This window comes from Leptonychotes weddellii, chromosome 11 (genome assembly GCF_054177405.1).
Source record: "Leptonychotes weddellii isolate Sample4059 chromosome 11, ASM5417740v2, whole genome shotgun sequence".
NCBI lineage: Eukaryota > Metazoa > Chordata > Mammalia > Carnivora > Phocidae > Leptonychotes > Leptonychotes weddellii.
In genome coordinates this window covers 62,402,073-62,418,639 of record NC_138379.1, presented here as the reverse complement: position 1 = coordinate 62,418,639, position 16,567 = coordinate 62,402,073, and the positions used below count along the sequence as shown (strand labels likewise).

At 46.2% G+C, this 16,567-nt stretch overlaps 1 pseudogene; it reads left to right on the top strand.

Annotated features, from left to right (window-relative positions):
* The first annotated feature begins 3,106 nt into the window (after positions 1 to 3,106).
* LOC102730132 (elongation factor 1-alpha-like) lies at positions 3,107 to 5,250 on the top strand (annotated as a pseudogene).
* Positions 5,251 to 16,567: the final 11,317 nt, after the last annotated feature.

Here is a 16,567-nt window from a genome sequence, read left to right as displayed (position 1 = left end):
GTCCCTTCAAATTTGTAAATAAGGGGGATAGTTCCCCTAGCAACGGCCAATTACACGTGGCAGGAAAAGTCATTCTATCAGGAACACTTACCCTTCAGCTTATTTCAAAGTCAGAAAACCTCTTAATTCTAATTATTCCTCCACTTCTGAGTCAGCCAACACCACAGAGACACTATGTAAGTGGTTCAAATGGAAGAAGGGTAACAATAATTCTTAATGAGGAGACAGTCTGGCTCAGAAGCCTGGAAGCCCAGAGACTGAGAGGTATCATCCTGTTTCTTCATTAATGTATTCTGTGACTTTGGGCAAATCATTTTGTCTATATAGGAGTGCTTCCCCTCTCAGTCCGAGGAGTCTGGCCACCCAAGAGAGGGAGAGGAAGACAGGACGCTAGTAGGTACCCATCATTTATCACTTGCCGTGAGCCAGGCACTCTGCAAGATGATCTCACGTAATCCTGTCAAGAAGCAGGAGGTAGGTATGTTCCCCACTTTAAAGATAAGGAAACTGAAGCTCAGAAAAGCTAGTTCACATAGCTCATATGAGTCGGGGAGGCAGGATTTAGACTCAGGCCTGACTCTGAAGTGGACTTGTCTTATACGTTGAATTTGCCTCTGTGCTACTGCGAGGAGGCTGAAATGAGATGTCATTACGGTTTCCCGTTAAAGCTGGGGAATTTCACGTAGGGAGGGATCACTTCTGTCACATCTGTGCATGGGCTGCCGCGTCAGGGAGCGGTCTAGACTCCGACTCCTTAGAGCTCATGGCACAGTCCTCCGGGAGCTGCTTCGAGGGTGTGAGCCTAACTCTGGGAGGAGGGAAAAGACACTGACCAAGTTGTGCTCCCCATCCTGATGGCAAGTGCTCCCAGGAGCATTCCTGGTCTTCCTCCCTCCCTTCTGATCCCCTTTCCACTTACATCAAATGCACATCCACTGCTTGGCGTGGCTAGGGCCCCACCACCTCCCTCCAGGACTCCTGCACTAGCCTCCTAAGGGGCCCCCTGCCTTCAGTCTCAGTCTCATGTAATGAATGGGTAATTTTCCCCCTGAGGGCAATAAAGAGTAATCAAGAGATTTAAGCAGGGGGATTACATAATTAGATTTACAGTTTAGGAAAATTAAATGCTGAGGAGTTAATGCATAATGATCATTCCCTCTTCATCTCTTTAGCTACCATTTTCTCCAATCCATTCCCTGCCCTCTGGGCAAATAGAGTATAGGCCTGTGCTCAGCGGATTCCTCTGCTTGGCGAGTCACCCTCCCCACTACTGTCCCCCCCACCACCCCAACCCCTACCATGGGCTCCGACACACTCACTGTCTAAAACCCGATAAAGTCTCTCCTCTATGAAGCAGTCCTCACCTCCCCACATGCCTGGAACTCTCCTAAACCAGCCAGCCCCACTGACGGCACTCCTTGTCCTGTATCTTTACATCAAAAGAGCTTCTCGTGGTCTGTCTCCCTTACCAGAGTGTGAGCCCCTCAAACACTCAGAGACAGGGGAGGTATCATTCATATTTGCATCTGTAGCTCTCAGGGCAAAGCCAAGCAGTGGTTACTCTTAGATGTTAGTGGAATGGATAAATGGGCTCTATAGCTCTGCTTCTTTTCTTCTAGAAGGTGAATGGATGAAGAAAATATACTGAGAGTGCTGAACAAGGAGTTGCTGAATCTTTGAAGAAGCATTTTATCACTTTAGACCTTAGATGCTTCTGCAAAATGGGGAAAGGGAAGATTTCGATATTTCCTAGGGACCTCACTTCTCTGACATCCTAGTTGCTTGGTTTTTTAGGAGCAAAGGTGGAAAATGGTGACTTAAAAAATGAGAAGTGGGCAGTACTCAGAGAGGTGGGCCTCAGTGGGACCAGGAACCCTGGAAGTCCAGACTCCCCATAGGCCTCCTGTCCTCCTGGGCCCAAGCAGGAGCTGAGGCAAGGGGCTGGGGAAAGGAGTGAGCATTTACTGTGTGTGACTGATCTCTGCCAAGGACTTCTCAGGGGAAGGATGAGGGCATACTTGGCCTCAGAGAAGCCTCCAAATAGCCACAGCCAGTCTCAACTCAATCCAAGCAGCTCTCTCTTTAAGTGATTCTGGACTGCTGACTTGGAGGAGACCCAGAAGGGATTACCATCTCTCCAGGGGCCCAAGAACTTCTCAAAAGAGAGGCCATGACTGCTTCCTAATTTGGGGGTACTCATCCCCCTGCACAGTGTTGGGTGCTATACTCCTCAATAAATGCTGAATGAATGAATGAATGAATGGTCATGACCACTCTGCACCTTAGTCTTGAGGGAGCACCTGCACAAAGTCTGGTACTATGCATATGTATTCTATATTTTCTTTTTTTTCATATCCAGTCCCTCCCTCCTCCCACTCCACGCATCCAGCAAGTCTGTTTGAAAAAGGATTAGTGAGCCTCACCCACCCTCTCTTCATCCAAACACCCAATCAATCAAGATAGAAGTCTCCCAAATTGGGCCTGGGGTTAGGGAGTGGCATTTTCTAACCAGTTAGCTCTGGTTTCAGATTTGGTGGGAACCAGAAGGAGGGTCCAGAGCTAGCTTTATAAAAGCAAGAGGCAAGAAGTTCTCTGTCTTAATAGCTGCTGTAGTTCTCGCTGGTCCTTGGATCAAGCTTGCCTCTTTTTCTTTAAGGTGAGGCTTTAAGGGGACTGGCTGCAAACTACGGAGCATCAGGGTCTCTTGCACTAGAAGTGAGCCAGAGGGAGGGAGGATTGGAAGGGTAGAGATTGGCTGAGACTTGGTATTCTGGGGAAGGCCCACATAGGAGGAAGGATGAGCAATCCTAGGATTGCTTGGAAATATCCACCAGGTCTTAAGACAGTGAGCATACCCACATTGAAATCTTCCCTTTCCCCATTTTTGCAGAATACCCACCAGTCCCAGTGTGTGAGCCTAGGTGGGTCAGTGTTACTTGTCAGCTTATGCCTGCCATGTCCTGGACTCTGGGCTAGGCACTGAGGTGGAAAGGGGTGCTCTACCCAAGCAGTGTTGGAGGGAAATAAAGGAAGGAGGCAGGCTTGGAATGCTTTGGCCTCACCCACTCCCACTGTCTGTCCAGCAGTGACTTGTGAAGCTTCAGCCATGGGCAAAGAGAAGACCCATATCAATATTGTCATCGGCCATGTGGACTCCAGCAAGTCTACCACCACCAGGCACCTCATCTACAAGTGTGGGGGTATCAATTAGAGAACAGTTGAAGTTAGAGAAGGAGGCAGCTGAGGTAAGGCACCCACTGCGGCTGGGAGTGGCAGGGGTTGGGGTCCGTCTGGTTTAAGGTGGGTTGCAGAGTGCAGAGAGCAGGGTGCGCGCTGCAGGTCAAAGTCCCCTGAAGTTGGCTGTAATTTGTCTACTTGCCATCCGTGCACTCTACCCCTCAGCCCCTCCCCAGGTGGGCAAGGGCTCCTTCAAATATGCCTGGGTGCTGGACAAGCTGAAGCCGGAGAGAGAGCACGGCATCACCATCGACATCTCCCTGTGGAAGTTTGAGACTGGCAAGGACTGTATCATCGATGTCCCAGGCCACATGGACTTCATCAAGAACACGATCACTGGCACATCCCAGGTAAAGCAGTCTCCCCCAGGGCCTCCCTGGGCTCCAGGAAGGACTAGAAGCTCATTTGTGGGACTAGAGGAGAGTTTCACTGGGAGGCAGGACTGGTGGGGCGGGGCGGTGGGGCCTCCGTGAGTCCCCGTGGGCGGTCTTTGTAAGTTTCCGGGGCGGGCTCCTCAGCTTTACCAGGGGATCTGGGCCTGCCCCAAGCGCGGGCCGGCTGGAGGGCCTGTCCGAGGCCCTGTGCCCCAGACGCTCATCCCGCCCGCAGGCCGACTGCGCCGTGCTCCTGGTGGCGGGCAGCGTGGGCGAGTTCGAAGTCGGCATCTCCAAGAACCGGCAGACCCGCAAGCACGCGCTGCTGGCCCACACGCTGGGCGTGAAGCCGCTCATCATGGCGGTCAACAAGATAGACTCCACCGCGCCCGCCCACAGCGCCGCGCGCTTCCAGGAGATCACCAAGGAAGTGAGCGCCTACTTCAAGATCGGCTACAACCCGGCCTACGTGGCCTTCGTGCCCATCTCGGGCTGACATGGCAACAACATGCGGGAGCCCAGCAGCAACGAGTGCGGGCCGGGTGGGCGGGTGCCCTGGGTCCTGGAGGGGGCACGCCATGAACCGTGCCCCAGACTCACCTGTGCTCTGCATCCCCCAGATGCCCTGGTTCATGGGCTGGAAGGTGGAGTGCAAGGAGCTCTGGTGTGTGACGGCCAGGGTTCGAATCCTGACTTGGAATCCACAGCTTCTGAGCTAGGATTCAAAGTGCAAAAGCACCCAGCGTTTCCAGCTTATGCAATAGGTCGTTTATTAGATAGCTCCCGATCCATTCGGTGCTTCATACCGGTTCTGTAGGTGGCCCTTTGTCCTTAAATGCAGAACCAAGGGACCTCCCTAGAAGTCAGTTCTGGGGGGAGGGGGGAACAACTCTGACTTCTCTCCAACAGGCATTGGCACCATGCCTGTGGGCGGTGTGGCAACAGGCTTCCTGAAGCCTGGGATGGAGGTCACCTTTGCCCCCATGAACCTTACCACAGAGGTCAAGTCTGTGGAGATGCATCACGAGACCCTGCCCGGTGACAACGTGGGCTTCAATGTGAAGAACGTGTCCATAAAGGACATTCGCTGTGGATTCGTGATGGGAGACAGCAAGAACGACCCCCCCACCCCCCATGGAGGCTGCCAGCTTTCTAGCACAAGTGATTGTCTTAAATCACCCCGGGCAGATCCACGCTGGCTATAGCCCCATGCTGGACTGCCATACAGCTCACATCGCCTGCAAGTTCACTGAGCTGAGGGAAAAGATGGACCGGCGCTCAGGCAGGAAGCTAGAGGACAACCCCAAGGCCCTGAAGTCCGGTGACACAGCCATTGTGCAGATGGTCCCCGGCAAGGTCATGTGTGTAGAGACCTTCTCGGAGTACCCACCTCTAGGTGAGCCAGGGGTAGCTACTGAGTCATAGGAAGAAAGCATTAGCTCCTCTGGGCGAGGCATGGGCTAAGGAGCATTTCCTTCTGTACCACTTGCCAGAAACCTCCTTTCTCCCTCTTCTAGGCGGCTTTGCCGTGCGGGACATGAGACAAACAGTGGCCGTGGGAGTTATTAAGGCGGTGGATAAGAAGTCACCTACGGCCGGCAAGGTCATCAAGTCAGTGGTAAAGGCCAGCAAGAAGTAAGCATGCAGTTTCTACCGCAATCTTCCACTAGAAAAATAAAATTTTATGTATTTACTGAATAAGATTAATAAACTAACGTCGCTGTCCTGGTTACTTATTTTTTCCAAAGAGGTGAACAGGGAACCTCTAGGTATGCTAATGAACTATAATTTGAGGCCCATTGGCTCCAAAGCGTTTATGCCCTGGGCTGTGAAGATGATTCAGCGTCTCCTACCTCATTCTCAGCCACGGCTCTATCCCATCCTTTCTCATTTCCCTCAAACTTCAGTCACTTCCAGCCTGTCCTTCCTCTGGGGAAGCTGAACTGTTCTGGGACGTGATAAGTACGCCTACAATGGCATAGGACAGGATCTCAGTAGTGCCAGTGGGTTCGTCCCCCAACATGACTGTGTGGCTCGTGCTGCTAGGTGCTCTATTACCCAGCCCCTGATAGGACAGTACAGGTCAAGATCACTCAGCCAAGAGTGGGGTGGGAACTCCAAGCAGCTCACTCGGAAGCTTGGGCTCAAGCTGTTGCCCAACATGGTAGTCTAGGTCTGATGAATAATATGCCTGGAGGGTGAGGAGTGAACAGATAGAACTGTGGCCTTTGTTCCCTAACTTTTACGTGGAACAGGAAAACACCTCATGGACCCTAAGCTAAATTATATGCTCATTCAACATACACTGGGAGTCAGGTCCCCAAGGTCTGCTGGTGATGTGTTCCTTGTCCATTTATCAAATACCAGCACGTAGCACATGTTGGATGCTCTTCTCACCCCATGGACTCAACCTCGTTAGAGATACAGGCACACATCAAGTGATAAATGCATAAAGTGAGCCAAGAGAATGGTAGAGGTGGGGAGGAGACCATGAAAGACACAGTGCAGTAGAGGCTATTCCAACAATCCAAGCAAGGTGGTGACTTGGACCAGGGGGGTAGTTAAGTGGTGAGAAGTTCTGAATATTTTGTAGAAGTTCCAAAAATCTTTACAAACATAGCATTTTTAAAGACTGTATGAGAGGTATGTAGAAGTCAAAGCTGATATCTGGGTTTGGGGCCTGAGGAGTTGGAATGGTAGAGCTTCTGTGAGAGGTGGGGGTGGATTGCCAACTAAGATGCTATTGTGGAGAGAAGGGAGAGACTCAAGTAATCAGAGGAGTCCTTAAAACATGGAAGCAGAATCCCTTGCCCATAAGCATCTACTGGGAGGAGCTAGGACAAATATATGGACCTTGCCTGCTGGAGAGAAGTAATCAACTACGTGACTGCAATCAATTCTCTATTGGAAAAACCATTAGTCTTACACTTAAAATGTGTCAAGGCTTGAGAGTACTGTGGAGTCCTATTTTAATTCCAGTATAGTTAATATACGGTGCTATATTTTAGGTGTACAATGTGATTCAACACTTGTATACATTACTCAGTGGTCATCACAGTAAATTACTATTAATCCCCTTCAGCTATTTCCCCCATTCCTCACCCCCTTCCCCTCTGGTAACCATCAGTTTGTTCTCTATAGTTTAGAATCTGTTTCTTGGTTTGTTTTGTTTCTTAAATTCCATATATGAGTGAAATCATATGATGTTTACCTTCTCTGATGGACTTACTTCACTTAGCATTAAACTCTAAATCCAGCCATGTTGTTGCATGTGGCAAGATTTCATTATTTTTTATGGCTGAATAATATTCCATTGTGTATATATACCACATCTTTATCCATTCATCAATTGATGGACACTTGGGCTGCTTCCATAGTTTGGCTATTATAAATAATGCTGCAATAAACATAGGGATGCAGGTATCTTCCTTGGGTAAATATCCAGTACTGGAATTACTGGATTATATGGTAGTTCTATTTTTTTTTTTTTAAGATTTTATTTATTTGTGAGAGAGAGAATGAGAGACAGAGAGCATGAGAGGGGGGAGGGTCAGAGGGAGAAGCAGACTCCCCGCTGAGCAGGGAGCCCGATATGAGACTCGATCCCGGGACTCCAGGATCATGACCCAAGCCGAAGGCAGTCGCTTAACCAACTGAGCCACCCAGGCGCCCGGTAGTTCTATTTTTTAATTTTTTTGAGAAATGTCCATACTGTTTTTCCACAGGGGCTGCACCAGTTTGCATTCCCACCAACAGTGCACAAGTGTTCCTACTTCCATCCTGACCCACAATTGTTTCTTGAGTTTTTTTTATTTTAGCCATTCTGTCAGATGTGAGGTGATCTCATTGTGGCTTTGATTTGCATTTCCCTGGTGAGTGATGTTGAACATCTTTTCATGTGTCTGTTGGCCATCTGGTTGTCTTTGAATAAATGTCTGTTCATGTCTTCTGCCCATTTTTTAATTGCATTATTTGTTTTTTGGTGTTGAGTTATATAAGTTCTTTACATATTTTGGATATTAACTCTTTATCAGATATGTCATTTGCAAATATCTTCTCCCATTCTGTAGGTTGTCTTTTAGTTTTGTTGATTGTTTCCTTTGCTGTGCAGAAGCTTATTTTGAGTCTCAATAGCTTATTTTTACATTTGTTTCCCTTGCCTCAGGAGACATATCTAGAAAGAAGTCGCTACCGTCAATGTCAGAGAAGTTACTGCCGATGCTCTCTTCTATGGTTTTAGGTCTCACATTTAGGTCTTTAACCCATTTTGAGTTTATTTTTGTGTATGGTGTAAGAAAGTGGTTCAATTTTATTCTTCTGCATGTTGCTGTCTAGTTTTCCCAACACCATTTGTTGAGGAGACTATCTTTTTCCTCTTGCATATTCTTGCTTCCTTTGTGGAAGATTAATTGACCACAGAAGCATGGGTTTATTTCTGGGCTTTCTATTCTGCTCTGTTCTATGTGTCTTTTTGTGTCAGTACCATACTGGTTTTTTTTGTAGTGTATCTTGAAATCTGGGATTGTGATACCTCCAGTGTTCTTTTTCAAGATTGCTTTGGCTGTTCAAGGTCTTTTGTTCCATGCAAATTTTAGGATTCTTTGTTCTTCTTTGTTCTAGTTTTGTGAAAGATGCTGTTGGTACTTTGATAGGGATTGCATTAAATCTGTAGATGGCTTTGGGTAGTATGGACATTTTAACAGCATTTGCTCTTCTAATCCATGAGCATGGAATATCTTTCCATTTGTTTGTGTCATCCAATTTCTTTCATTAATGTTTTATAGTTCTTGGAGTACAGGTGTTTCACCTCCTTGGTTAAGTTTATTCCGAAGTATTTTATTATTTTTGTTGTAGTTATAAATGGAATTGTTGATTTATTTTTCTGCTGCTTCATTATTAGTGTATAGAGATGCAATGGATTTCTATGTACTGATTTTGTATCCTGTGACCCTACTGAATTCATTGATCAGTTCCAATAGTTTGGTGGAGTCTTGAGAGTTTTCTCTATATCGTGTCATCTACAAACAGTGGAAGTTTTACTTCTTCCTGTGCAGTCCTTTCTGAAGCCAGGTTGGGAGCTAAAGTCTCTTTCCTGAGACTTTGATGTCCAAGATTTAGACTAGGAGTGCAGTGGCCTCTTCTCCCTGATCAATAACATCGCCTGTCCATGCCTGTCGAGTTGGCTTCCTCTCAAGTGTGAATATCCAGGGAAACCCCAGACCCTGCACAAACCTAGAAATAATAGCAGGATGGCATATCAGAGCTGTCACCACATCGGGCCTCAAGAAACTCACTTGTCTGCAAGGCTGGGGGAGCTGTCAAGTTCTAGCTGTTGTCAGCACAGGACCTGGACCAAGCTCTGGAGCACCTCAAGCCTGTCAGTGTCATCAAAGGCCACCCTGCCTGGCTTGGGGAGGCAGGCATCTTCCGAAGCTGTGGTGGGGAGAGAACGCAGATCTGCCTGCCTGTCATTCCCCACCCCCTCCTGCGACCTTGCAAAATGACTAGACGCTATTGTCCTCAGAACTCTTTCTTAAGAATTCTATAAATCGCAACCACCACTTTGCTTAAAGTGATCAGGGGACTGAGGTTGTAACTTTGCAGTGTCTGGGTCCCTGATATGTACTCAATAAATATTTGTTGAAGAGTGAATGAATGAGCGTCAACATGTTTGTTGAAGTCAGTGAATGACTGTGAGTGCCAATTTACTCTTCATTCTCAAGAGTAATCATGGTTCTGAAGGTAGTTTCTTAAGAATGCCTTGAAAAATTCAATTTGGAAAAATTCAATTTGGAAAGAAAACTAAAAATATCATAATTAATAACCCTCCCAAGTGTTGTGTTCTCTACTCAGTAATTCCTCACCGGGGTGGGAGGAAATGTGGCTGGTAGGAGAGGGAATGTCATCTCATTAGAAACTCCGAGAACATTTCTGTGCAGCACCGCCAAGAGCTGCCAGAATTAGCTGAGGTTTTGCACCTAAGCCTGGCTGTAGCAGTTCAGATCAGTATGTAAGAGCTCTGGCATTTGACCTGAGAAATATTCCTGCTGGTCTAGGGCCCCCTCCTTTAGTCCTTAACACAATGTTGCAAAGGGATGAGGTTCCTTGTTGGCAGGTGCGGCAGGCGTCCCCTTGTTAGCTCTCCCTGCGCCCACCCCTGAGACAGGTGGGTACAGTGAGGCAAGCCTCAGGCGGAATTCTCCCCCACATACTTCCGTTGGCAGGCCTAGAGCAGGCATGACCCCTGTGCGGTTTGGAGTCTCAGCACTCTATCCTTGCAATCTCCGACAACCAGCTTGCACGCGGGAAGATGATAGCATCTGGTGGTGGGCAAGGCTTCTAGTGGGGGACAGGATCCGCTGAAAATGACTCCATGTACGATGGATTCCTGAGGCCCTGACTGCCACTTCAAAGCGTAGAGCCTTCTGGGCTCCCCTATTCAACCAGGAAGGTGCTTAGGTAATAGCTCATAATATGTTACAGGCGTCAGCTCGACTCATTTCACTGAGAAATCTTTACTAAAATCCCTTACGACAAACTCTCTGGTGCTAACTGGAGATAAATAGGGTTGAGGTTACAGCCATCCCACCCCCCACCCACACCCCCTCCACCCCTGTGGGGGCTTCGGAGTACTCTTCCAGACATTAAATAACCACCTCTAGAGGGCGTCGTCCCAATTAAGGGACTTCAGATATCAAACAACCCCTCCCATTGTGTAGACTAAAACCATCCTACAGACCACAGATCACATCAGAACACGCCGTGAAGTCCTTGGACCCACTCTCTCTTGGGCGGTGATGCTGCCTGATTCAGCGTCCCCACCCACTTCCGGGGAAATCCCGACTCGCTTTGCTGGCAGCAGCTTTCCCTCTAGGGGTAGATCTGTGCTGGGGAAGTTTCCTCACTGTCCCTAGACCACCCTCTCAGGTGGAAGCCGGCTGCACCTCACACCTGTCTCTGTTCCCGGCAGCCCCCGCTGCAGAGCTGACCCAAGGTCTCAGACACACGAGGCACCCTGGCTCCCAGATTTCAGTCTGTTCCTCTGTCAGACTCTTCCCATCTGGGAGTCTGAAAGTCCATCTCCCCAGGCCCATTCGGGGAGGCTCTGCCGCTCCTGTCCTACTCCTATTTTTAGTATATGTGCTGCCGAAGCGAGCACGCTCCTGTCCTACTCCTTAGGAGGTCTGTGGGTGCTTGAGGGGGGGCTCACTGGGCCCGGCCACTCAGCAGCCTGGGCTGTAGCTGGTCGCTCTGGATCCTGCAGAATCCCTGCTTACCTCACCTACTAAGGCCGGGAGGACAGGGAGTCACCTATTTATTCCTCTTGTCTTTTACCAGATGTTCACTGATGACAGACGTGGTTGAGCTGGATGAAACAGTTAGTCCTGCTCACCCACATCTCATGGTCTAGCAAGGAAGATAAGTAAATAGAACACTAATATCATGTGAGAAATCTGTGATATGGCTAACTCAGGAGGCTATGGAAGAATGCAAGGGGGCAACAACAGAGCTTGAGGGGTCAAAAACACTTCTTGGAAATACAAAGCTCTAAAGAAAAGCATGTGCAAAGGCCCAGATGGGAGCAGGAGACAGGAGGACAGTATGGCGGGCGTGCAGATGGGGAATGCCAAGACGGCAGGCCTTGATGTGATGAGGGCAGCGGGGAGCCGTAATGGGCCTGTGTGAATGCCTTTCCTCTAAATGAGAAATGTAGGCTTTGAGCTGACTCAGAAACTTAAGTTGGGCCCTAATGCAAACCCGTCAGTGGCTAGACGTGAGCTGATACTGCCATTTGCTGCTAGGTGGTCAGGGTACTCCGCCACTTTCATTAGAGCTCAGAGGGCCTAGCACTGAGGGCATCACGTCACTGACATGGAAATAAATGATCAAGACTCCACCAGACTGAGATGGTCCCTTCCCTAGGTAGAAGCTAAATTGAAATTCTAAAATGACTCTATTGTCATTTGTCTGAACACAGAATCGATTTCTTCTGGTTCTATTAAACCAAGGGCCAGATTCCAGAAACAGAAATCCAAACTGTCATTGCCCATTCATTTAAACAATTGGTATTTTGGCCTTGTAAGGAGAGGCACCAGCTCATGTTTACAGAGCTGTTTGCATTTGATGATGACAACACAATGCAACTGAGAGAAGTCACCCCCTGGAAAAATCTGCTTGCCTTCTGTTCTGAAAAGAAAGATCTTACCCCATCAGACAGAACAAGCATGTCCAGCATTCAGAGAAAGCGGTAGACTCAGACCCTGCAAGAAAAATCCGCCTTCCTCCTTTTTACCTATAGGCCAACTGGGGGTTGGAAATATTTTCAGAGGAAAAACTTCATACCTTACTCACATTCCCATTTCCCATAATTAGCCAAGTCCTAATTATTCCCTGTATTGTCTCTGCCACATTAGCTTTGTGAGAAAATGGTATGTAAGACAATGGTGCATAACTCAAACACAGGGCCAATCTAAATGAGAAACTGGCAGAGGGCTCCCGGGACGATTGCATTATTCATGAAAAGACATGAGAACAATTGGAGGATAGCATTAGATTTTAAATCACAGCAGCAATTACAAGGCAATTATCCAAAATGGTGTAATTGCCACAGCTACAGGGTGGGTGGCAGAACCTACACAGCGTTTGTGCCACTTTCCTTTAACACCATGATGAAAACTGGTGTGTTCATTGTAAGAGGAAATTGTACAGAAGAAAACATTTGTGTTCTTCCCTCTATGCCACATAAAGCTAGCAACCAGAGCCTCAGTAACAAAAATGGAGCCCGAGGCCACCCTCAAGTCTTTTGGGATCCCTTGCCTGGCTTGCTCCAAAATGTGCTGTTCTCAGGTACTTGACCCTGTCCTTGTGTGAATTTCAATCCAAGCATAGAGGCTGAATCCCACTTTTTCTGGATGATGTCTGTCAGCCAAGGACACCCCATACGAAGCAATGGGAGGTCACTTGCTCTGCTGGCAGCAAACTGGGGCTTACTCACTATTCCGATACTTAGTGACAGCATAATTTAGTATCTGCTATTACAAAAGCAGGTACCATGTACTGAGTGCCTAAGACATGCAATATACTTTTCATATCTTATTTCCCTTAAACTCAGTGGGTCTTGGTTTTCTTTGTACCATTATCCAACAAATATTTATCTATCTGGCATCTTCTTTTTATCAGGCTCAGCTGGGTTGTATCAAGGACAAAACAACCCTGTCTTCTCGGAGCTTACCTCGTGGATACAATGTATTGTCTACAGCACCAGCTCAGCCAAATGCAATTGGTATCAAAACATTGTCTACCGTCTTTCTTAATCTCTCTTCTTTCCTTCTCCTTCCTTTTCTCTTTCCTTTCCTTCTCTGCTGGTCTTTGCTTTAGAACTGAGTCTTTTCAAATCAACTCAACGAGCACTTCTTAAGCATCCATTAATTTGACAATATCCAGCAATATCTCAAATGGGTATATCCTTTGATATAATGTTTTCACTATTAGATCTTTATTGTACAATATGCTTGCACAGGATTGCTAAAATATGTTCAACAATATACACTGCATTGTTGTTTGTGATGGTCCCAAGCTGCAAATAATGCAAAATATCCATCAATAAGAGGACTACTAAGTAAATTAGGGTGCTTCCATACAGCAAGATAGTATGCAACTGCTAAAAGAATGTACTGATTATGGGAAGATGTCCAGGGACTGCCATGAAATAGAAAAGGCAAGTTTCAGAAGAATGTGTACAGTTGGATCCCATATTTGTATTACAAATTTCACACATTTACATTTCATTATAGAAAAAAGGCTGGAAGGATATGCATCAAATTATTATATTTGGGATTATTATTATGTATTAATATATATCTGGGAAGTATGTTGGGGATAGGAAAGATTTTAGCTTTCTTCTTTGTCTTCTGATTTAAAACATGTATAGATTACTTTTACCATTAAAATAAAAATATATTTGGTCAAACATTATTTTAGTCAAATATTATTTTCTTTTTTTAAAAAATTTATTTTTAAGTAATCTCTACACCCACTGTGGGGCTCAAACTCACAACCCCGAGATCAAGAGTTGCATGCTCTACCAACTAAGACAGCCAGGTGTTCCTCAAATATTATGTTCTGAAGGTGTTTTTGGATGAGGTTAACATTTAAATCAGTGGACTTGGAGTAAAACAGATTGCCCTCCATCTAACCAGTTGAAGGTCTCATCTAACCAGTTGAAGGCCTTAATAGAACAAAGACTGATCTCCCCAGAGCAAGAAGGAATTCTGCCAGCACACTGCATTTGGACTTGAACAGAAACTCTTCCCTGAGTCTCCAGACTCCTGGCCTATCCTACCCCCACCTCATAAGACTTTGGATCCACTAAACCTCCACAGCCACATGAGCCAATTCCTTAAAATAAATCTCTCTCTCTCTCTCTCTGTATATATATATATACACACACACACATTCTGTTGGTTTTGTTTCTCTGGATAACCCTGACTAATAGAAGGAGCATGTGGGTTTGTGGTCTAGTGACACTCCCAGGAAAGGGGTGGTTCCTCCAGCCAGACCCTGAGGCTACACAGGTGATTGGTGGGCACACCAAGGGGTGACTTAGGGGGTGTTTTGGAGCTCCATAACTTCCTTCTGCCACCCCCAATAAACCGAAAACCTAAGATTGTGCTGTGCTTTCTCAGCAAAAGCCGCTTCAAGAAAGTCCTCATAGGACAGCGATTGCCTCTGGAGAACAAGGCATGATGTTTTGGAAAGCACCCATTCCTTGTGACCAGCAGGGGACCAGGCCCTGGCCTCCAAGTCTTCCAAGGCCTTTCATTCTCTAACACAAGACCCCCCTCTCCTGGTGGACAGGTCCACCATCTGGGGATGTCCGGGGCAAAGGGCTCTTCCTTGATCCCAGCCTCAGCAGGTGAAGGATTCCCATCTTCTCCCCCATCAGTTCTCCAAGCTTAGAAGAAGCTCCATCTGCCTTGAATGCATCCACGGCCCTCAAATATAAAGAAAGCAAATCATTCCAACTTAAATATGATGACTTATAAAAGCAAGAAAAATACCTAAATACACAGAGTGAAAGAGTAAGATTGGAATATAAAAATGATGTCAATATTGTGATTACAGCTGTGAAAAATTATGCAAACGAATGACTGTATTCCTGTAACGTAATAATGGAAAATAAAATAAATGGAAAATAAAAACAGAAATCACTGGGGTGGTAGAAGGATGGTGAAGTCTCCTCTTATTTAGTATTATCCCCTCTTATCTAGAGCTTATTTAGTATTGCTTTTGTTGCTTGTGAGTCAAAAAGTGTCAGTCAAAATGGAAAAATGGATGAAGGCTTTTTTTCTGAGGAGGACAGGGTTGTTTATCTCTACTGGGCTTCATTCATTTAGGCCTCCTTGAACTGATGCCAGAATAAGCATGCAGCAACACTTAGGACTATTTGCACCTGTTGGAGGCGTCTCGCACAACAGCCACCCAGCTCTGTAAAGTAGATTCGGTTTGTTAAAGCCAGTTTTCAAAATCCAAGTGTCAGCAGGGTTGGTTTCTCCTGGAGTTTCTGAGGGAAGACCTGTTCTGACCCTCTCTCCTAGTTTCTGATGATTACAACAATCCCTGGGGTTCCTTGGCCTGAGACCCGTCCCTTCAATCTGTCTCCACCTTCATATGGCATTCTCCCTCGTGTGTGTGTGTGTGCGTGTGTGTGTGTGTCTTCTTCTTCCTCTTATAAGGACAATAGTTATTTTGGATTAAGGGCCACCCTAATCCAGTGTCACTTTGTTTTAACCTGCTTATATCTGCAATGACCCTATTTCCAAATAAGGTCACTTTCATAGGCTCCCAAGGCTAGGACTTTTTTTTTTTTAATACTTACTTATCTATTAGAGAGGGGGCAGCTAGCAGGCAGGGAGGGGCAGAGGAAGATGGAGAGAGAGAATCTCAAGCAGACTCCCCACTGAGCGCAGAGCCTGATGCAGGGCTTGATCCCAGGACGATGAGATCATGACCTGAGTTGAAATCAAGAGTCAGACACTGAACCTACTGAGCCACCCAGGCACCCCAAGGCTAGGACTCTAACATATCTTTTTAGGGAACACAATTGAACCCACAAGAGAGGGAGTCAAACCCAGTCTCTCTGAAACCAAAACTAAGCTTTGGGTGAGGACTTCAGAAATCTTGATAGCACAATTAAAGTAGGGACTTTATAGGTAAAAAATGAGGCAATAGATATTTGGGAAATCACTGTAATAGCCTGAAAATGCACATTGGATAATTGATGCGTTAATAAAAAGCATCACAAGTGCACTTGGAAATATTTAAGTAAGGAATGCCTGAAATAATGTGAAAAATGGATAATTCAAGAGCAATAGACTGCAGCACGTCTTCTATGAAGGCTGGGTTCATCAAAAAGTAAATTCAGCTCTTCACTTTTAACTCTATGAGTACTAATTGGTGACTAAAAAGTGTTGACAGTCTCTTCCTGTCAAAGAAAGTGAATGTAATTTGTTGGTAGCTTGACATCACCTCCATTATGTATAGAAATAATATATTCATCCCCCTTGCCCCAGAACATAACATGAAATAATGCAGTAGATTCACACACACACACACACGCGCACACACACACACTAATTACAAAAGGAGCAACATGGGCAGTTTAGTGTTAAGACGCAAGACTCAACTGGAATTTGTACATTTTTCTCTCAAGTATCTTCCAGCTCTGATAATCATTTCCATGTTTTAGATTCAATCACGTGATACTGATTTTTGCTGGAAAATCAAAATCAAAAGAAATAGTTTAATTTGCTGACTGCACTGTATGAACACTCCTCTTCACATTACCCAAATTTAAAATCTATGCCACATGATGGGAAAATTAAATTTTCTCGTTGTTAAAAATGATCAGAATAATTCAGCAGCATGCCTCCAGGTTACGGTTCCTCTAATTACCT